The 22,611-nt window shown below is 33.1% G+C and overlaps 1 long non-coding RNA gene across 2 annotated transcripts in view; it reads left to right on the top strand.

Moving 5' to 3' along the window:
• LOC106730005 overlaps positions 1-20,291 on the top strand; it is a 161,269-nt gene extending 140,978 nt beyond the window's left edge. For both annotated transcript variants that reach the window (XR_004319844.1, XR_001366423.2), the window contains one exon: positions 20,144-20,291. This is a non-coding gene — a long non-coding RNA (uncharacterized LOC106730005). The remainder of the gene's footprint in view (positions 1-20,143) is intronic.
• The last annotated feature ends 2,320 nt before the right edge of the window (positions 20,292-22,611 follow it).

Consider the following 22,611-nt stretch of genomic DNA (forward strand, 5'->3'; position numbering starts at 1 on the left):
GAACTGAACAGGAATTCAATGTACTAACCCTGACCAGTAGGCTATGATCTGCCCAAGCTTGCTTGACTTAAATTCCCACTGCCACATACCTAAATTAATCCTGTATTACAATAGGTTTCTACTATTCTATAACCAGAAACTTTGGTTAATGATGCTCTCAATTAACTTTCTTACACTCTTAAAACTGTTGCCATACTGCCAGTGTGTCAAGGCTGTGTAAAAGGTAAATATTTTGACAAACAAATATGTAAGGTTATGATGTTCAGGGCAGGTAAGTGTTCAGAAAAAAATGACAGCCATCTGGTCTAATGTTCTGTACAATATATACCAAATTATAGTTAAATCTGGAAGATTTTCACTTTATCTCCAGAGTCTGACATTTTACTGTAACCATGTATTATCAGAAGAATAATTAAAGTTATTTCCATGAACAAAAAGAAAAAGGAGTAGAGATCACAAGCAGGAAATTCATGGACTCACTAACAAAAAGAAATTGTCAGTAAACATATAATAGTTACTGTAATTTTTGATGCATTTGAGTGTGTTTCTATCATCTTATTTCAGTTTTTCTTACATAATTTGACAGTATGTCTTTATTTCTTTTTAATCCTTTCTTACTTACAAAGAAATCCTTGATATTTATATATCTCCCCTAAAAAAATTCTTGCAGGAGCCAGACATGTAAGGGACTTAGAGGTCACATTAAGTTATTTAAACTTTAGGTTTTATTTTAACTGTAACAAGAAGCCATTGGTGGGTTTTGAGCATAGGATTGATGTGATTTGTGAAATCTAAAGCATCTTTAGAAAACATAATGATAACATTAATATTTTGTTTTAAAAGCAACTCTTTACAGGCCATAAAATAATAGATTTGTAATTTTTACTATAAAATTTTTAAATAATTAGAAAAATCTATAAATTAAATTAAAAAGCACTTGAAGACATAAGAATTGATAGTTGGCATCTACAACAAGGAAGATGATGATTTTATTAATATACAAAGTGCTAACAATTTAATATGAAAGAGACAACCATTTATATAAAAGACTTGAACATGTAATTTATCAAGGAAGAAATGCAAATGACTAATAAACATGAAAATGATCTATTTTCCAACCTCTTCCTTGCATTGTGGTAACATTTTCCTAGTGATCAATTGCTGCCTATCACTATCTTTTGCTGTTCTTTTCATCCTGTTAGAGTATCTTTGTTACCAGGACTCTGCTAATTCCTTTTTGTTTTTACTCACAACTGAATGTAATGGTATTATCTGGCACCACGTATGTGTGGGGGGTGGGGGGCAGGGGGGCGGTTAGGGAGGGTCCAGACTATTGTTCCAAGTTTGCTTTCCAAGAAGTAGTCTTCTCTTCTGCCACGGACACAAACTTCCTGTAAAAAGGGTTTGTTTGTGTATTCTTTGTGTCGCCCCTACCTTCTCTACTTCTCTAAACCTGAGACTGCTGCATTCTACTGACAACTCAACTCACCTCTGTTCCCATACCTGTGACTATAAACAAGGCCTGTAGCAACTTAAGGTGTTATGTACTGTCAGGGCATATTCTTGCCATCATTTTCTGAGAGCCGCCCTGTGGTGTTCTTTACCACTACACTTCTCCAAGACTGCTTCTCTTCACTTACTCTTATGTGGCTCCTACCAGGTCTCAGCTGCTCTTGCCTGTTTCAGAGTTTGGTGATTACATCTGAATCCTGATATTACTGGAAATATATTGAGTGAGTTTCTCCACAAAGAAAGGAAGGGAAAGGAGGGAACACAGAGGGATGGATAGAAGGACACAGAGACAGAGGGAGAAGATAGCACATGAATAAACCAATCAACTTTAGGAGAAAAACTGATGATCCAGAAAGCAAGAACTCTGACAAACATGTTGTAAAACATCAGAAGATGAATTATGAGCTGGCCAAACTTAGAAAAGAAGTACTTATTTCAAAAACGAAATTGAAAAAAACAGAAGAGAGACTAGACATTATAGAAGGTACTCTTCAGGAATATATAACATTAAAATGAGAAGAATGAATAAAGGAAACCAAAGAAAGAATAAAATAATTAGAAAATTTTGTATTCTGTGTATAAGTAGATAAATTGAGATAGAGACACTAAAGAAAAATAATAAAAGGACAAATATTTAAAGATAAAATTCAGTAACTTTTATAAAATAGAAGGTAATTTGAATCTACATATTGAAAAAGGCACACCAGGGGAAATTAACCTAGAACTGTATTACTGAGACATAGCTTCATGAACTTACTGGACTTTAAACATGAAGAAAAGGAGGGAATACTCCCAAACTCATTCTATGAAGCCACCATCACATGATACCAAAACCACACAAAGACACTAACAAAAAAAGAAAATTACAGGCCACTAGAACAAATGATTAAGTCACTGATAAGGGGGGAAAGAGGAAAATATTATCCACATCAACATTTAGGGCCAACTGACAGTAGAGTAACATCTACAGGACCTTATACAAAAGAATGTATTTTGTATTTTAAATTCATAGTGTCTTCAGGTATAAAGACTATAGACAATTTTTGAACTTGGAGAATACTGTTATTAAGTGTGCCTTTGCTGAAAAAAATTCCTAGAAAATGAACTACTGCCATTCAGGTGGAAATAACTTAAAAATTACCACAGAAGGATGAACAGTAAGCATTAAAAAGGTTTTACCTATAAAATAAAGACTAGAACAAAATGTAAACAGTTCCCTAAAAATAGAGATGATGCACTACCTTGACCTGTTTTCTCCCCTTTACATCCAGGTTTTTGTAGTTGTAAATTTGTCTATTTCCTCCAAGTCAAAGAATGTCTATTAAAGCTGAAAATAATAAAAGTGTAAGCAGAATTTAACAGTACAGAGAAAAATATTTTAAAATATTAACTGAAATATGATGAAGGAAAAAAAAGAGCAGGACAGAGTTATTGGAAATATGCCAATATCTTAATTGCTTATAGAAGTGAACTAACAGATCTTGAATAGAGAAAAGACAAATTTACATAAATTACAGAAGTTAATTTGTAAATACAAAATTGCATAAATTTATAATTATAAAAAGGTAACTAATGGAACAAAGATACCTACAGAGAAATTATACACGGAGAAAAACGAGATAACAACTAATAATAAAATATTTTCTTTTTTAAAATAATCAAGAAAACAAGTTAAAATAAAAGAACAAAAACAATTCTATTTATCAGATGCCCACTGTCACAGTTATCATTTAATATTGTACTGAAGGGAATCAGACAAGAGAAAAATTAATGTAAATGGGCTTTTAGCTCATGTTGGTTTTTTAGAAAGTGGATTTCCAGCTAAATCACAGAGCAAATACTATTCTCTAATATATGTAAGAAGCACAACTAAATTTCTTTTAAAATGTTGAAAACTAAACAAGATTAAAAATTAAGTCAGATAAAGGCAAACAAATATTAAATGTCAGACCAGAGGAATCGGTCCACATAAACATCAAATGAGATGAACAAAGTCATTTTTTTTAATGCCAAGAGTGCAGTTCACAATGAGATACAGCAGTTATGAACATCTACAAAGCAGATAATGTGGCATCAGCACTTACAATGCAAAAAATGCATGTACAGGGGAAAATAGTCAAAAACACTAGACTTGGAAAGTTTATTAATTCTCCTTTCAGTCTAAAACAGATCAAGCAGGCATGGGGGTGAGAGAAGAATAAGGAAATGTTGAAAGCATTTGAACACACCATGAACACTGCAAAGATATCCAGTGTCATGAGAAAAAGCCAAGAGAAAAATAATAGAACTTTAAAAGAAATTTTAAAAGATGAAGTTAAAAGCCCATGTGCAGATCATATGATTGTGTTCCTGGAACTGCCATCCAGTGGATTTTAGTTAATCAACTGAGTGACTACTACAAAGAACAAGAAAATTCACTAAGATATTGTGGGACAAGAGCCATATGGGCAACTTCCATGTTTAACAAAATGACTTTAAATTAAGCCCTAGTGCCATATTGTACCTATACATGGTGTTTGGGTATGTGCCATAAGCCTAAAATATGCTGTTAATTTCCTATGGCTGCTGTAACAAATTACCAAAAACTTGGTGGCTTAATGCAACAGATATTTATTCTCTCCCAGTTCCAGATACCAGAAGTCTGAGATCAGTGTCACTGAGCCAAAATCAAAATCAAGGTCTGTTCTCCCTCTAAATGTTCTATGGGAAGAATCCTTTCCTCACCTCTTCCAGCTTCTAGTAGCTGCAAGCACTCCTTGGCTTATGGTCATGCCACTCCTTCAGTCTCAGGGTATGGAGCCACATAACCTCCCCTTCTGTGTGTGTCTACTTTTCTTTATAAGGACCCTTGTGATTTCATTTAGGACTCAACTGGGTAATCCAGAGTAGTGTCCCCATTTCAAAAGCCTTGACCTAATTACATCTGGAAAGACCTTTCTTCCTTATAAGGTAACATTTACATTTTATAGGAATTAGGACATGGTATCTTCAGATGGCCATCATTTAGTCTATGTATGTAGTGAATTAACTTCCTCTGCATGTAAAATGGTATTAGCTATATACTCTTCTTGGGAGATTAGGAAAGTACTAAAAGAGTCACATAGCATTTTTGTAGAATTTAATTCTGTCACAGAACCCTAGTTGAAAAGGCTATATTGATGTATGAAATGACAGAATGGACAGGGTTATAAACTCCAGCAATAGACTTATAAGTTGAAATTGAGGATGGCATCTCATATCAGTGGGAAAAAATGTACCATTTAGTACATGTTGGGACAACTGGTTAGCGATCTGGAAAGGAAAGTTGAATCCACACTTCACACCATACAGCAAGATATACTCTAAATGGATCAAATATTCAAATGTAAAATATGAAGCCACAGAGGTACTCAGAAAACATGAGAGGTTTTTTCTTATGACTTTAGAGTAGAAAAACCCTTCAAAACAAAATCTTGAAGCCATAAAATAAAATGATTCATAAATTTGACCACATTTTTTAACACACACATACGTATAAGCAAAATCAAAAGACAAACTACAAACATTGAAAGTTTGCAATTCCTATTCAAGTGGCTAAATTTTTTAAATATACTTAAAAAATACAAAATAAGTTAAAAGACTAACATTGCTGTCCGAAAAATGACAAAGTACATGAAAGAATGTTAACAATGAAGAAATACAAATGGCTTTTACTCATATGGAAATTTTAACCTCATACCTGATAAAAGAAAAGCAGGTTTAAGCCACAGTGAAATACTACTACTCAGCTATTGGAATTTACAAATTTCTCAAAATTGGATTTAATAAGCTTGGTGAGAATGGAGGCATTCTTTTATGTTCCTGGTAGAATATAAATGGACACAAACCATATGGAGAGTAATTGGCAGTATCTGTCAAAATTAGAAAAACACGTTTTCTATTGACCTAGTTAATTATTTTTTGGAATTTATCCACTGATATAGTCCTTTATGAGATAGATACAAAGTTATTCTTAGCAATATTTAAAAGCAAATGTTGGAGAAACTTAAATGTGTATCTAAATGGGTCAAATTTAACTGTATGATATCCAGAATAGAATACTGTTCAGCTGTTATAAACCAACCAAGAACCTTGTTATTTCTAATAAAAATCTTCATGGTCTATTCATTTTTTTCTAATTACAATTAAAATTAAAATATTACAAATGCAGAGCAGTATATATAGGATGCCACCTTTGTGGTTCAAAGATAATGGAGAAAAGAATGTTCATTTATATATGCTTACTTATGCAGAAAAATCACTGCAAGGAAACACAAGGAAATAGTAACAGTGATGACATTATCTCATGGGGAGGGAATAGAAATTGGATACATGGAGAACAGGAGTGGGAGGTAAATTTTACAATAAAATATTTTAAGCTTTTAAAGTGTTTTAAAATTAATGTATATCTTAGCTATTTGAATTAAGTGAATAAATTTTTGTTCTTTTTTTCTTCAAGTATTTATTGAGGGCCTACTTTGTTCCAGGCACTGTTTTAGGTGCTTAGGATCAGTGAACAAAACAAAAAAAATTCCCAATCCTTATGGAGCTTACGTTTTAGTGGTAGGAGACAGACATTAAAAAATAATCATAATAAATAGGTAATGTATGTGAGAAGATAATAAGTGCTATAAAAAAAACATAAAAGAGGGTAAGTCGAATTAGGAGGAGGTGTTGCAATATTACATAGGATTAGCAGGATAAGTCTTATCAAGAAAGAGCAAATTTAAGCAAAGACTTAAAAGAAGCAAGGCAGTTAGTCATGTGGCTATCTGAGGAAAGAATGTTCCCAGGTAGGGAGAACAACCAGTTTGAACTCATTGGGGAGGAACATGAGTCAGTTGTTGTAAATAAAAGGGTTAGAGGCCAGTGTGTCTTGAGCAGAGCAAGAGGGACAGTGGTAGGATATGGGGTCAGAAAAGTAATGATATCCATTGGACTTTGTTTATGTCTTAGGAGAGAAATAATATGATCTGACAAATTTTGAAAAGCTTACTCTGATTGGTTTTGCCAATTATAATTACATATAGGCTAATGGAGAGTGGCAGTGCAAGTGATGAGAAGTCATTGGAGTTGGATATAATTTGAAATTGTCAGTTGGATTTCATATAGACTAGATTGGGAGTATGAGGGAGAAGACTAGAGGAACAGGTGTGAAAATATTATCTAAGAAAATGAGAGATTGAATAAACTAGGGGATCATACTATGGTTCGCTGGGAGCATTAAGAGCCCACTTGAGTTCTTCATGAATTTACAAGTGAGTCCAGTCAGTATGGTTATGGGTTTTTCTCCAGCCACATTGAACTGCACGACATAGGTCTCATCTGGTCTATAGAAGTACCTCTCTATGGTATTATGGAAAGATGCCCTTGTTAAATAAAAAAGGTGAGTTATAGGACATTGTACATAGAATGTTCTCATTTTAATAATTTTACAAGTAATACATATATGGTTATTTATGTTTATATAAAACTTAGATACATTTCCCCAAGGTTTAGCGGAGCATGTTTTTATATGCTCAGTATAGACAATAAAGCTACTAGCATCAAATGATCCTTAGTAAACCACGCCTGTTATTTTTACTACATTAGCAGGTGGCAAATATAAGATAGATCTCAATTTAAAAATTGAGGTGACAGACAGGTAGTGACCATTTTAAAGACAGGAATGCATTTCAGAGTGCTTACTTGTTTACTCTTTTACTTTAGATTTTGCAGTTTTAAAAATGAACATGGTACTTGTTTTGAACTTAAGTAAGAATTCTATGAAACTATGAAACAAATTCTTAAAAGTATCAGAAGAGTTAGATGGATTATCAGCCAGATTGAACATCCAGTGAGTACAGCTGGTAAGAGAACATTAAAAAAGGGGGATGAAAAAACGTTGAAAATGAAAAGAGGGAAATAGCAAAGGCTGGATTAAACTTACATAAAAGATGTAAATAATAACCCACAATCAATAGTAAAGAGGGAATGTGGGCTACATTTAGAAGCAATGCAAGGCATGATATTGGAGATAATCGTTAGACACTGAAGGTATACACCACAGCCATCTGGTAGAGTATCTTCACTTGACCCACTATCTGAGTTCTTTTCTGAATTCTCTGTGTGGGCTGGTTCTAGGAAATATACACAAATCCAGAAACAACTCAACAATGAGACCCTTTTACTAGTGGGTACTAAGTTACTACCTGTATTTAATGAGAGTCAGTATGTAGTGTTCTCCATAGATTTCAGTTATTGAACTCTTCATTTCTTCCAGTTGGAATAAGTGACTAGAAACAATTTTGTGTTTTGCTATATATCTAATTTTGGCTTTACATTTTTTAGCTGTCAGTTGATTCTTTTTTTTTAAGTTGCCTATAAACATCACTTGACTGTTACAGTTATTTTTATAGACTCTTTGCCTGTTTGTCAGTTATATGGACTCTTAATTCCCCAGCTTTTCTCTTTAATTACTAATTTTTCTTAGAAACTTTAAATGAAAACTTTTAATAGCAAAGAAAATATTTTCATGAAGTATAAAGTTAATAGAAATAGTGTCACCAGGTGCCTCTGTTCTATAAGTAAAAGAATTTATTTGAAGCAAATTAAATTTTAATTGTCTCCAGTAATGTTTCTGCATGGGGTTTATTAAACATATTTTTATATTTCATATAAAAACTTCCAAATGTAGTTTTTAACCTTTATTATTACTTTTATCTTTTCATTGATATTGGTATACTATATTGTACCTTCATTTGATTTTTTCCAGGAATACAGAAGGTTTTTTTCCTTCCAGTTTTATTGAGATAAAATTAACATATAGCACTGTGTAAGTTTAAGGTATACAGCATAATGATTTCACTTACATATATCATTAAATGATTACCACAATAAGTTCAGTGAACATCTATCATCTCATATAGATACAAATTAAAAGAAAAAGAAAAAAAAATTTTTTTTCCTTGTGATGAGAAAGAACTCTTAGGATTCACTTTCCTAACAGCTTTGATATATAACATACAGCAGTGTTAATCATATTAATCATGTTGTACATTTCATCCCTAGTATTTATTTATCTTATAACTGGAAGTTTATACATTTTGACCACCTTCATCCAATTCCCCCATCCCTGCCCCTACCTATGGTAACCACAGATCTGATTTCTTTTTCTATGAGTTTGTTTTTTGAAGTATAATTGACCTACAACACTAGGTTACTTCCTGGTGCACAACATAGTGATTTGGTATTTCTAAACATTACAAAATTATCACAGTAAGTCTAGTTACCATCTGTCACCATACAAAGATATTTCATAGTTACTGACTATAATTCCCCACACTGTACATTTCATACCCGTGACTGATATATTTTGCAACTGGAAGTTTGCTTAATTTCACTCACCTATTTCTTCCCCCACCCCCACCCCCACCTCCCCTCTAGCAACTACCTGATTATTGTCTGTATCTATAACTTTGTTTCTGTTTTATTATGTTTGTTCACTTGTTTTTCAGATTTCACATATAAGTGAAATCATATGGTATTTGTCTTTAACTTATTTCACTTAACATAATACCCTCTTGGTCCATCCATGTTGCCAACAAATGGCAAAATTTCTTTTTTATGTCTTAGTAGTATTCCATTGCATCTATATACCACATCTTCATTATTCATTCGTCTATCAAAGGGCACTTAGGCTGCTTCTATATCTTGGCTATTGTGAATAATGCTGCAGTGAACATATAGTGCATATATCTTTTTGAATTAGTGTTTTTGTTTTCTTTGGGAAAATGTCCAGAAATGGAAATGCTGGATTATATGGTAGTTATAATTTTTTGAGATATCTCTATACTGTATTCCATAGTGAGAACACCAATTTACATAGCCACCAACAGTGCACAAGAGCTCCCTTTTTTCCATATTCTCTCCCACACTTATTATTTGTTTTCTTTTTGATAGTAGCCATTTTTATAGGTGTGAGGTGATATCTCATTGTGGTTTTGATTCACATTTCCCTGATGACTAGTGATGTTGAGCATCTTTTTATGACCCTGTTGGCTGCTGTATGTCTTGGAAAAAAAAAAGTCTATTCAGGTTTTCAGCCTATTCTTTAATAAGATTTTTTTTTTTTTTTTGCTGTTGAGTTATATGAGTTCATTGTACATTTTGAATATTAACCCCTTATCAAATATATTGTTTGCAAATATCTTCTCCCATTCTTTACAGCCTTTTAGTTTTATTGATAGCTTCCTTTGCTGTTCAAGAGCTTTTTACTTTGATGTAGTCCATTTGTGTTTCTTTTGTTTTCATTGCCTAAGGAGACGTATCCAAAAAACTATTGCTAAGACTGACATCAAAGAGCATATTGCCTATATTTTCTTCTAGGAGTTTTGTGGTTTCATGTTTTATGTTTAAGTCTTTAATCCCTTTTGAGTTTATTTGTATATGGTATAAGAAAGCAGTCCAGTTTAATCTTTATTCATATTGCTGTCCAATTTTTCCAACATTGTTTATTGAAGAGGCTGTCTTTTTCCCATTGTATATTCTTGCCTCCTTTGTCATAGACTAATTGATCATATGAGGGTGAATTCATTTGTTTGCTCTCTATTCTGTTCCATTTATACTGTTCAATTAATACTGTTTTTGTGCCAGTACCATACTGTTTTGATTACTGTAGCTTTTTCAGGGTTTTTGTTGGGTTTTTTTGGTTCTTTTTTTGGTGTAGTTTGAAGTCAGGAAGCTTGACACCTCCAGCTTTCTTCTTCTTCCTCAGGATTGTTTTGTCTACTCTAGAGTCTTATGTGTTTCCATACAAATTTTAGAATTATTTGTTCTAGTTCTTTAAAAAATGCAATAGACATTTTGATAAAGATTACAACGAACCAGTACTGTTCAATGAACCTTAAGTAGTAAGGTCATTTTAACAATATCAATCTTTCCAACCCATGAGCATGATATATCCTTCCATCATTTTGTGTCATCTTTCATCAGAATCTTACAGTTTTCTGAATACGAGTCTTTTACCTCCTTAGATCTATTCATAGGTTTTTATTCTTTTTGATGCAATTGTAAGCGGGATTGTTTTCTTAATTTCACTTTCTGATCGATAGTTCATTGTTACTGTATAGAAGTGCAACAGATTTCTGTATATTAATTTTGTATCCTGCAGCTTTACTGAATTCATTTGTTAGTTTTAATTGGATTTTGGTGGAGACTTTAGGGTTTTTTCTGTGAAGTATCATGTCATATGCAAACAGTAACTTTTTACTTCTTCCTTTCCAATTTGGATTTTTAATATTTATTTTTCTTGTCCCATTGCTATGGCTAGGACGTCCAATACTATGTTGAATAAAAGTGGCAAGAGTGGGCATCCTTGTCTCATTCCTGATCTTAGAGGAAAAGCTTTCAGCTTTTCACCATTGAGTATGATGTTGGCTGTCGATTTGTCATATATATCCTTTATTGTGTTTTATGTTCCCTCTATACCTGCTTTGTTGAGAGTTTATATCGTAAGTGGATGTTGGGTTATGACAAAAGCTATTTCTGCATCTAATCATGTGAGATGATCACATGATTTTTATTCTTTAGTTTGTTAATATGATTGCAATGACTGATTTATGATACTGAACCATGCTTATGTCCCTGGGATAAATCCCACTTGATCATGATGGTGTATGATCCTTTTAAATCTCTATTCATCCATGATGTTGGCCTGTTATTTTCTTTTTCTTTTTTTTTTTTTTTTTTTGTGGTGTCTTTGTCTGGTTTTGGTATCAGGGCCTCATAGAATGAGTTTGGAAGTGTCATGAACACAGTCTTTTTATCATCTTCTAAAACTGATTATGTCAACATAATAGTCTATATAGCTCAATTTGCTACACATGATTGTGTATATATTATTATACATATTTTTGTGTTGTTTGAGATTTTGTTTCATATATTACTTGGTAATAAAAATATTTTTAAAAAATTACTACCTGTTGAAGGCATTAGTTGTTCATTGCTTTTCAGTTTCAGCTAAATTTCTAATGTGGATTTTATTTAAGAAGTATAATAAATACTATTTGATCATGGTATCTTTACATGTTATTTTAATAATTTTTTTCATTTCAGAAAAAAAGTAAAGCGATTAAAACAACTTATTTCCAGCTGTAAGCATTAGCCAATTTCTTCATCCTAAATAGGATCTATAGACTGATTTTCATACAAGTCAGTTGCTACCACTATGTTATCTTCACATATATTTACATTACCCATCATCCCTTTCTATCTCCAATGTTTAGAGTGTACTGCTTATGAAAGACTGCTGAATTATTTTTTCTAATACTTCTGTTATACCACATTATTTTACACATACTATTCAAGAGATAGCAGGTTTTATAAAATGATTAGGAAGCTCACATTCTACTAAATTACCTAGATCCAATTATATTTTATACTTTATATTATTAAATTTTTAAATAAGAAACTATGATCTTAAAAGGCCAAAACAACAAAAAAGTGTTGTGATTTACCACATAATAAATTGGGATCTGCTTGAATTTATCTCATGGCCACCTACTAGAATCTAGTAATCATTATTGTGTTATATTTCTAAAATGAGATTTAGTTATTATACTTACATTGCTCATTGTGGGTAAAATACATTAATAATAAAAATAATTTAGATAACTAAATAAACATTGATAATTTGGTAAGAATATTATCCTGTTACAATTTATTTTCTATGAATATTAAAGAAAGTGCATTGGTTTCCTGTTTTATATATTTATATATATATATATGTATATAAAGCTTTTTTATTCTTATAAATTTTCAGTAAATATATGTAAGTTTTCATGTATATGTATATGAAGATTATGCAGTTGTAACTTCAGTTAGACTTTCCCAATCCACTGGAGTAAATTGCTTTTTACTCACTGATGTGATCTGCCAGGGGAAGCAGATTTCAGCTGAGCTTAATACATGAATTATCAAGCCAATTTATGTATTCTAGTGAATAATAACTTCAGCTCAAGCCTCCTTGGAACATCAGTATGGGACCCAAATAAATGAACATAGATTTTGCTGGATTTTGCTGTCTCTTTCCTTGTTTCTTTTTCCCTCTATAATTCATTTTCTGCATGTTAAAACATAAGGTGGTTCAAATTCAGACAGATTCTAATATCTTCATTCTTTCATTCTTCTGGTTAAATCTTCATTTTTAAATTTACTCCAGTTTCCAAAAACCATTGTTCACAGTGATCCTATTGTAGTTTTTAGATTGGTTTCTAAATATTCTCTAACTTAATTTGGAATAAAAAGAATTTGGACTTTGAATTCAGAGAAAAGAAATTACCAGATTAACTCTTTATAACTATTTTCAGCATTTAATTAGAATTTTTAATTTTTGTTATGTCATTGAAGTAAGGAAAAACTACAGTCTAAACCAAAGTTAGTCTGTTATTTAATTATTTTCCTATGTTTCTTTACTTATCCATACTAATTATGTGTGTTTCATGTTTAGATTTTTTTGTGTTTAAATTTTTAAATGTGAAATATCTGAAGAACTTTATTGCTGGTTTGTTTTTGTTTTTGTTTTTGTTTTTGTTTTTGTCTTTAGCTACATCTTATAAGATCAATGTGGGTTATTAACAGTCACAAGGAGAAATATTTCCCTGGTATAATTCATCTTAGCGGTTTATTTTTAATACTTAAGAAATTGAAGATTCTCTTAAAAAATGAGTTCATTCTTTTTTATAGAAAAAGTTTTAATCACAGCTTTATTGAAATATAATTTATAAGCTATAAAGTTCACAATTTTAACTTGTACAATTCAGTGCTTTTTAGTATATTCACAATGTTGTGTATCCTTCACCACTTATTCTGGAATATTTTCATCACCCCAAAAAGAAATCCTGTACCCATTAATAGTTACTCTTCATTCCCCTTCATTCCCCTGGCAATCATTAATTTTCTTTTTGTCACTATGGATTGGCTATTCTGGACATCTCATATACATAGAATCACACAATATGTGGTATTTTGTGTCTGTCTCCTTTTACTTAGCATAATGCTTTCAAGTTTCATCCATGTTGTAACATGTGTCAGAATTTCATTCCTTATTATGGCCAAATAATACTCCACTGTATGAGTTACTACATTTTGTATACCTATTCATCAACTCATGATAGTTTATTCTTTTTGAATCAGTTATTTTTCTACAATGATAAGAAGCCTAAAATTATCGTTTATTTCTGGGCAGTCTTTGATGTATGTTTTAGGCATCAAAAACCTGTGGGGTTTTTGTTTTTTTTTTGGTATGTTTATTTCATAGTTGTGATGGATTTAAGCTTACCTTTCAAAACTCTAAGAAGTTCTTAATTCCAAAACACCTCTGGCTCCCAAAAGTTTTACATTAAAGTATTGTGTGTACTGTCTAGAAATTAAGAGAAAATGAGAGTTTGGTCATCTGTTGAGGAAATACTCAATTTATCTTTTTTTTCTAAGTAAATATTCACTAGACCCTTCATTTCTTATATCTCTAAGTAAAGGACATCATTATTGATAATAATTTTAAATATTTGTCTTACTTCCATTATCTAATTGCCCAGTGGAGTGTACCTTATTAATATCTCTCATTCACTCTCTCTCTTCTGTTTTCACCACCAGAAACTGAGTTCATTTTTATTCTAGATTATAATGTAGCAGCTTCTTTACATCTATGAGCAACATAATTTACATTTATTAAAGAAGTTATCAAAATGTACTTTAACAGTCTGTATACCTCTTGATCTTGCAGCCACCAGCCTGTAAGCTCCTTGAAAACAAAAAATGTCATTTTATCTTTGGCTTTTTTCTACAATAGCTAGCAAAGAATTTCCTCCTCATCTGTTTGCTCAAAGAATAATAAATGAATAAGTAGAGAGGATAAATATTACCACTTTTCCCCTATTCTTTGTACATTGTTTCTCAACATTTTTTAAATAGGTAAATGTTAAAATTTTCAAGAAGGATGTCATAAGTTACAAAAATGTTGGGAACTCATATTGTTAAAATTTGGATCACAGCACAAAGTTTATGAAGATTGCAAATCAAGGGGAATTGGACCTCGGTAGTGAACATTCAGAAAAATATCATTTCTAAATGTGATAAGTTACAAAAACATAAATATTTAGAAAACTGTTTGCAGCATAAAAATCCTATGAAGCCTGTAAATCTGCTTTCAAAATCAGCTGATTTTAATTTCCAAATAAGAAAATTTTACTCAAGGAAATTTTGCATATGCTCATCACCATATTCATTTCTTAAATTACCATATTCTGTTAAATACTGACTTTTATTAAAGTATTTGAGTCTTCTAAGGGTTCCTTTTGATTAGATAAATGCAACTTATAGATTTGATGACAGTCATCTTAAGGCAGATTTACAGGCTTCATAGGATTTTTATGCTCCTCATTAATTATATGTCACCAAATGTTTCTTTGTGCTTGCTTCTTTAACCAGCAATCTATGTGGCAGTAAATTTGAAAATGTAGGGCTGGTAGTTAAACAATTTAAACCTCTATAATAATCACAAACACCATGGTGTCAAGGAAGCCATCCAAGTGATCAGCTGCCTAAGTCTCAGGCCCCTGGGATAGTCATTCAGTCATATGTCTCAAGTGCTCTCAGATCATTCCATTGTAAGGGGAGGAAATACTTAAATAACTATGTGGTTAATTTTTTAAATTACAAATTTGAGCAGATGTTATTACTGCCTTTAACATTCTGAATTCCTTGGAAAATTCTGTGACTGTCTAGATCACACAAACTTTTTCTGTAAAAGGCCAGATAGTAAATATTTTAAGCTTCTCTGGCCGGCAGGTCCTCAACTGCTGTCTAGGTGTGAAAGCAGTCATAGGCAATACCTGAACAAGTGAGCATGACTCTGTGCCAGCTTTATTTAAGGGCAGTGAAATTTGAATTTCTTATAATTTCCAAGTGTCATGATTTTTTTTCTTTTGATGCTTTGTGAACCATTTAAAATGTAAATACCATTTTTGGCTGGAGGGACATTACAAAAACAGGTGGTAAACTGGTTTGTTTTGCCGGCTGAAGTTTGCCAAAGCCTACTCTAGATGGTTAAATCTACTGGTTGGGAAAATGTGCTGTGGTAGTAAATTCTTAAACTTGTCCAATACCAATTCTATCATGCCATCTCAAAGTGATTTGAGCTTACATCTGATGACAAAAGATGTTCAATTTCTTACCAACAGCTTCTGTGTGACCCCAGTAATGTTGCTTCTTTGTCCCACTTAACAAGTAGCTTACAGAAGTAAATAAAAGGAAATTTCAGCACTGCCTGCTGTGAAACTAATTGTCTTTTGTTAAGATGATGTAGTGTCGTATAATGGAAAGGAAAACTGGGAAAATTGGAAACCAGGCTGTAGCTGGATCTACCACTACTCAAAGTAGTCATGTTTCTCAAACCTCTAAGGCTCCATTTTCTTTCCTGCTCATCTGGAAGAAGTATGAAAAGTTTACATTTAGGAGTATATATGAAATCACTGGTAGAGTAAAAAATGTAATACAAACATTGCCATTGGGGTGGTAGTAGCACTTTACTGTTTACTCTTATTTATGATTTCTTGCAGGGTTCCCTGTATATGCTGATATATTCCTCTTGAAGATTAAGTATAGATTAAGGATTGCACATAAACTTTCCTCAGACATTCTGCCTTCATACTCTCTCTTATAAGCTACTCTTCTCTCCTTACTGTATAGATCTAAGATGTACATTTTAAATTATATTCCACATATTCTTTCTTATTCCTTTATGAGGGCAGAGACTGTTTCTCATCCCTGCTGTATCTCCAGTACCCAAAACAATATCTAGAATATATGTGTTTCTCATAAATAGTTTGAGTGAATCAGTGATACAAATAATCCCGAATGTTTGCTTACCATTCATTATCAAAAGAAATATAGAAAGCTCCTTATAAACAAAAATTTTTAACGATATAAAATACGTAGGATTAAAAAGGAAATCTACTTTATGCAACTTTACTAAAGTGTAGTTCTCTACATAGAGAAGAAAAACAGAATTTGGGAAGCTTATTTAAAAACGTCATTTGCCTAAGAAGATACTAGAGTATCTCGTGAAATTGACAGGTGGGAAGAAAAGGAACCAGGGGAACTCTGGGGCCTTTAGCTTTCTCTAGAGTAAAGCCACTGATGGGGGCTCCCACTTGAGGGTCCAAATTTCAAGCTATTTTATAAGTTCTTTTTTTCGAATTTCAAGCTTTTTTTTTTTTTTCCAGAAGCAAAAGAAATCTTTATTCGTTAATCAAAGAGTCAACAGGTGAGAGATTACATGCTAGAGCATAACGCTTCTCCCAGACCTGGGGCAGGGCAGCTTTATCGGGCTTGGGTCAGGCGGGAAGGGGCGGGCCCAGCTGAGCTGCTCAGGTTCCAGAATGCGGTGCTGGGCGCAGCCTCTCTGCACACGCCCGTCACCGCCATCTTGGGTTGAGGTGCGCGCGCAGCCTTCTGCACTCTGCCAGTGAGCCCTGCCATTTCACACCAGGACCTCTCATTTGAAGTGCCAGGTTGGAGGCCTGTGTACGCAGCACCCTGTGAGCAAGTGAAAATGATTCCTCCTGTGTGGAGGGAGGGCCACAAGCCTCGTGAGCCCTCTCCCTGGTGTTTGATTTTTGTTCACTGACTCGCTCCAGCCGGGTGATGAGTAAACAGGGCTGGGTTCCTGGTGCGGGTTCATTGCAGTCAGCTTAGACACCTAAGAGTACAAAGCGCCCAAGTCTGTTTGGATCACAGATGCTTATCTGAATTCTTCAGCCAAAGTCAGAGAGTAGAATTGTACAGTAGAGCTGTCAGCACTGAGGACCACTGTTTGGTATCAAGGTGAGCTGGGAAGCTACCTCAAGAGATACATAGTCTTACTAATCTGATTCCAGAAGAGTATATATATTTTATATTTATTAGTGTCTCAAGATGAAACATTACACTCAAAGGCACAAGACTGCTTTGTCCACTGACAATTAGACTATATTTACAATTCTGAATTTTCATATATGCCAGATCACCTGCTGCCATATTTATAAATGGCTTAATATGAGACAGCCAGTTTAATGTAATGGCAGTATAGCATAGAGGCTAAGCATGTAGGGCTTTGAGCCAGACTTGTATGGCTTCATATCCCAGCTCTGCCTCTTTATTAGCTGTGAAAGTTTGGACAAGTTAATCTCTGACTGTCATCTTTGCTGTCTATAAAAAGGAATTTTATCAGTGAGCTTTTGCTGCAGCACAGACCACCACAAAAATCTCATTGGCATACCACAATAACCTTTTAATTATTGCTCAGAAGTCTGCAGGTAAGCAGGAGTAGGTGTCATCCAGACTGGGCTCAGCTGGACGTGGTTCCACGTGTAGGGTGGGTCTGCGTCTGTGCCACGTGTCTCTCATCTTCCTTGGACCTACAGCTATCTGAAGCATTTGTTCCTCAGAGTAAAAGTCAAGACAGCAAGGAATACTATATGTGAAGAGCTTAAAATAATGCCTGGCACACAGTAAATGCTCAGTAGATGTTTATTACTAGGCATACTGTTATGCAGAAACAAAAGTTCAGTATTGTGTATCTGTGGCGTAAAGTAGATATTTGGCAAATGTGTCACTTCATTGGAATTAAACAGGCTTTAATTAAAAACTAGTCTCTAATTTTTTAACTGGAGATTAGATGAACAAGACTATACATCTTTCGGACTGGCTAGCTGACTTCGGGGAGAGTCAGAGTGGTTACTGCCTCAATTATTTAACTGTTAGTAAAATCATAGAACTATTAAAGATTGAGTTCTGCCCTCTGATTTTACAGGTAGTGAATTGGGCCGAGAATGGTGAGATTACTAAATCAAAGAGAAAGTGGTAGATGGATGGAAGGAAGATGGATGGATAAATGATAAATAAGTGGTTAAGTAGAAAATGGGAATGCAGGGAAGCACTTGGATCTCTAGAATTCCATTTGAGAACCCTTCCCACTATGTTACATAGCCCAGGTGTTGTTTCTTGTAGTTTTATCTAAATGCTGTTTATCATGTTTTTTCTTTCAGTGAACTATAAAAGAGGAAAAAATTTTAAGAAGCTTTTAAAATAATTTTTAACTATTCCTTCAATTGAGAAGAATTCTATTATTATATGATAGGATTTACTTACAATATAACAAACAAATGAACAAAAAACTAATCCTTACAGAAGCCTTCACTTATCCACTTAACTAATATTTATTTAGTACTTATTATTTATTAGGCACTGGGCATACAGCAGGAAAACAAACTGGTCTTGAGAACATAGATAGGAGAGACAGGCAGTAAACAAATATGTAGTGTATTCTACAATCCCTGATCTGCAGTTCCAAAATTTAGAAACTGAAAGTTTCTGCAAGTAATATAATGGTAAAACCTGACCTAATCTTAACTTATTTAGTAGTAAAAGTGATATGAGCTATTTTAAAAATACCACATAGAATGAATATATGTTTGGCTATAGAGATATTAACTTATTTTATTTCAGAGTGCTGTCCCAGACCTCTCAGATTGCGGGGAAGGGTGCCTATTACATAATTACTGTACATTTACCATATTACCTTTAAAAACTCAAGTAATAGTTAATTCCAAAACACCTCTGCCCCCCACCAGGGATTGTGTTAGGCTGTATAGTACCTAGAAATTATAAATATAAATGGAAATTAAGCACATATGGATATAGAAAATCAGGAACATTAGGGAGAGGGGTGAGTGCTGGAAGGTAGGAAGTTTGTTTAGGAAGGCGCCCAGTCATCTACGGGAAGATAAGACCTTTGGATTTTATCATACATGTTAATGGGATCTCTTTGAAGGGTTTTGACCAAGAGAGTGTCTAAAATCCAATTTTCTTTTCAAAAATATTACTTTGTTGCTCTTTGGATAATAAAAATATCACTCTTTGGCTATGTGGGTAATAGATTGTTACAGTAGGAAGGATTGGGAGAAATAAATTATCATAACTGGATGAAATTCATAAATTTAGCAGTGACTGGTCATTTTTAATAAAATAATATCTTAGTTATACTTTAAAAAATAAATATACTTTAATAAAATATCAAAGCACTGAGCAAATGCTGTGCTTTGAATTAATCTAAGTATTATTTAACCATAAACACCACATTGTTTCTTTCTAGTCTTTTTCTCTAAGCAATAGGGCTGAGAGATTAGCTTGGTCATGATAATGCTATTCCCAAACTCCCTCCTTCCTCCAAAGAGTCTTCTCTTCTACCTGCTGGGAGACAACTAGAGGAAGGAGCCCTAAACTTGGACTAATAAGAACTAGTTCCTTATGCTGGCTCTGTCACCATTTGGTTATAACACTGGTTGAGTTGTTTAACCTGTATGGATTTTAGCTTCCTATGGTACAAAATATGGGGATTGAATCATCTGATTGGTATAGTTCTTTCTTACCTGGAGTCGTAAATTTACCAAGTCCTGTGTGTGAGACTAACATTCTGTGATTCTCAGTGAGACCAAGAATCTCAAAATGTCCTTGAATACAAATCTAAAGAAATATAGAATAACTAGCTATCTGTTCAAAATTGGTAAATTTACCCTTATTTCCTTTTTAACAGGACCAAGGGAATAAATACCGAAAGTCAAGAGCACAGAATCTTTTCCTTCATCAATCCACAGAACCCTGACACTTTTCTAATTCCATCAAACATAGAGGAATGACCACCTTGGCAGATGGCCACAGAGGATGTCAACAATTTTTTGGAGGCAAGCAATGAAATATTTGTGCTATGAGTTTTCTATTATTAAGTATGTGGAAACAAGTAGAATTATCATATGTTTTAATGAAAAAATAAAAAGCATTCTTTAACACAGCAATTTATACAGGCATTACTATTTCTCCTCTTTTTCTTTCTTCTGAGCACTGTTGCATGTCAGAAATTACATTAAGCTACTTTTGCTCTTATCTGGAGTACTACATAGTATAGAATCCCTAAATACAAAATAAAAATTGAAATAACAGAAATTAAATACCCATGTTTGAAAACAGGGTTCTTTGCATCTATCTTGGACATGTATGTCATATAACTACAAATACTGAATAGTTTTGGAAGTTAGAATTATTGTCTGTCTATTTTAAAATTGTCCATACCATACATGAATTTTTTTTGTTTAATTCCTAAACTTTTTCCTCGCTTATTTTAAACAACTATTCTTAAGTGCTGTAAAATCTTGGAATATGATGACATCCCTTTACATGTCTAACAGCTTTATATTTTATGAGAATTCTACATCACAAGATCCCTCTGAAATTTTAGTTACTTTCACAGAAGCTGTTAGTACTCCTGGAAAAATAGTTGGCCAAGGATTGTGGGCAACAGTGCCATCTTCAAAACTGAAATTAATTACATTACCCTTTAAAGAGAGTTTGCTTGGAAGGAAGTTGTCTACATTATAAAGAAAAATAATAATAAATATAAGGAATCTGCCTTCTCCACTTTCATGAAAAGTGAAGGTTTAAGTAGATGAATATAAAATGAAATACAAGCAAACTCATAAAAACTTAAGTAGAATGCACTAAAATTGAATTTTTCAAAGCATTTTACATGAACAAAGAAACTCTAGATATGTTCAGAATTTTTAATTTAGTGTTAATTCAACTCATAAGCCTAAGGTCATTCAGCAAATGAGTCTGCTTTTTAAGTTGTACATAAAGGGACACTTTCTAAGTAAAGGAGGCTATAAATGTTTAAAAAGCCCAGTGTAGAGCTTCTGAGTTTTCTTTCAGTAACTAGAGTCAAAATTAATTCTTGCTTTTCTGTTGGGGAAAATTTCATCTAATTATACTCAAATTATTCTGCAACTTTTTGGACAGCAAATCCTGATCACTAAAGAAAAGAAAAAGCAGCTGTGTTGCCCTTTCCTCATAGTTAGAAGAATAGCATTGTTATGCAGTCACTAGGCTTTATAGAACAGTAAGTGGCTTTCCACTGGCTGCCTCCTGGCAGAGACACACCTAAACCTTTCTGAACTGCTGATAATGTATGCCTTCTGTTTTTAAGGATCTCCAAAGAAATATATTTCATTGCTTCCTTCAGTAAACCAACATAGTGTAATGGATTGTAGGAGCAGGGATTTCTTTCTTAACCCTTTTATCACGTCACTGTTTCTAAAACTTCTTTTCTCAGAATTACACTTTAATCGTAATTTAAATCTTTGCTTGATATAATCCACTTAACTATTTAAGGAAACAGTTAAAATTTATCATTGCTAAATTAATGGAAATAGTTCCCATAAACATTGCTTCTCCATAAGAAACCTATTGTCAAATTTCTCTCTCCAATATTTCCTTTTTTAACTCACCCACATGTCATCTCTTATCTGATCTTAAGTTGAATAACCTTGACCATAGCAACATATCCTTTGTCAGGGATGGCTGTAATTTATATTTCTTCCGCATTATATTAAGAACCAGCCCTTTGTCCTCTTTGAATTGCATTCTGTTTATGACTATGTCATTAGTAAGCCATAGATATTTATAATTCTAATCAAAAGTGCTGAATATTTCATTTATTTCCCATATTTTAAGCTTGATTAGCAAATTATGATTTTAAAATTTTTAAGTAGTTAGAAAGGCGATTAGCTGATATGACTTATAAGCTTGCTATACAAGAACACAAATTCATAGAACAGGTTAAGACTGATTAACCACAGCTGTGCCGCACCCCCCAGCTGTGTGACCTTGAGCAAATCTCTTTGACCTCCGATTTGTACGTCTTTAAAATTTGGTACTAATAATATAATCATAAGGATTAAATGGGATGGATAATATAAGTAAAAAGCTTAACTACTTGGCACTTGCAGAACACATAATTCAATAAATAGGTGATGCAGTTATTCTACTTTTTGAAAAATGCATGAAAACAAGTCTCCTCATAGTAGTCAGCTCAACTCTTGCAAAGGCGGTAATGAATTTGTTCTTTATACTCATGTCAAATTTCTTTTACATCATGTTTGTTGTATTGCTACTAAATTTTGTTCACATTGAAGTTTCGCAATGAGCAGTTTAAAGTTTATATGTTTAAAC

The sequence above is a fragment of the Camelus ferus genome, chromosome 5, assembly GCF_009834535.1.
Source record: "Camelus ferus isolate YT-003-E chromosome 5, BCGSAC_Cfer_1.0, whole genome shotgun sequence".
In the NCBI taxonomy this organism is placed as follows: domain Eukaryota; kingdom Metazoa; phylum Chordata; class Mammalia; order Artiodactyla; family Camelidae; genus Camelus; species Camelus ferus.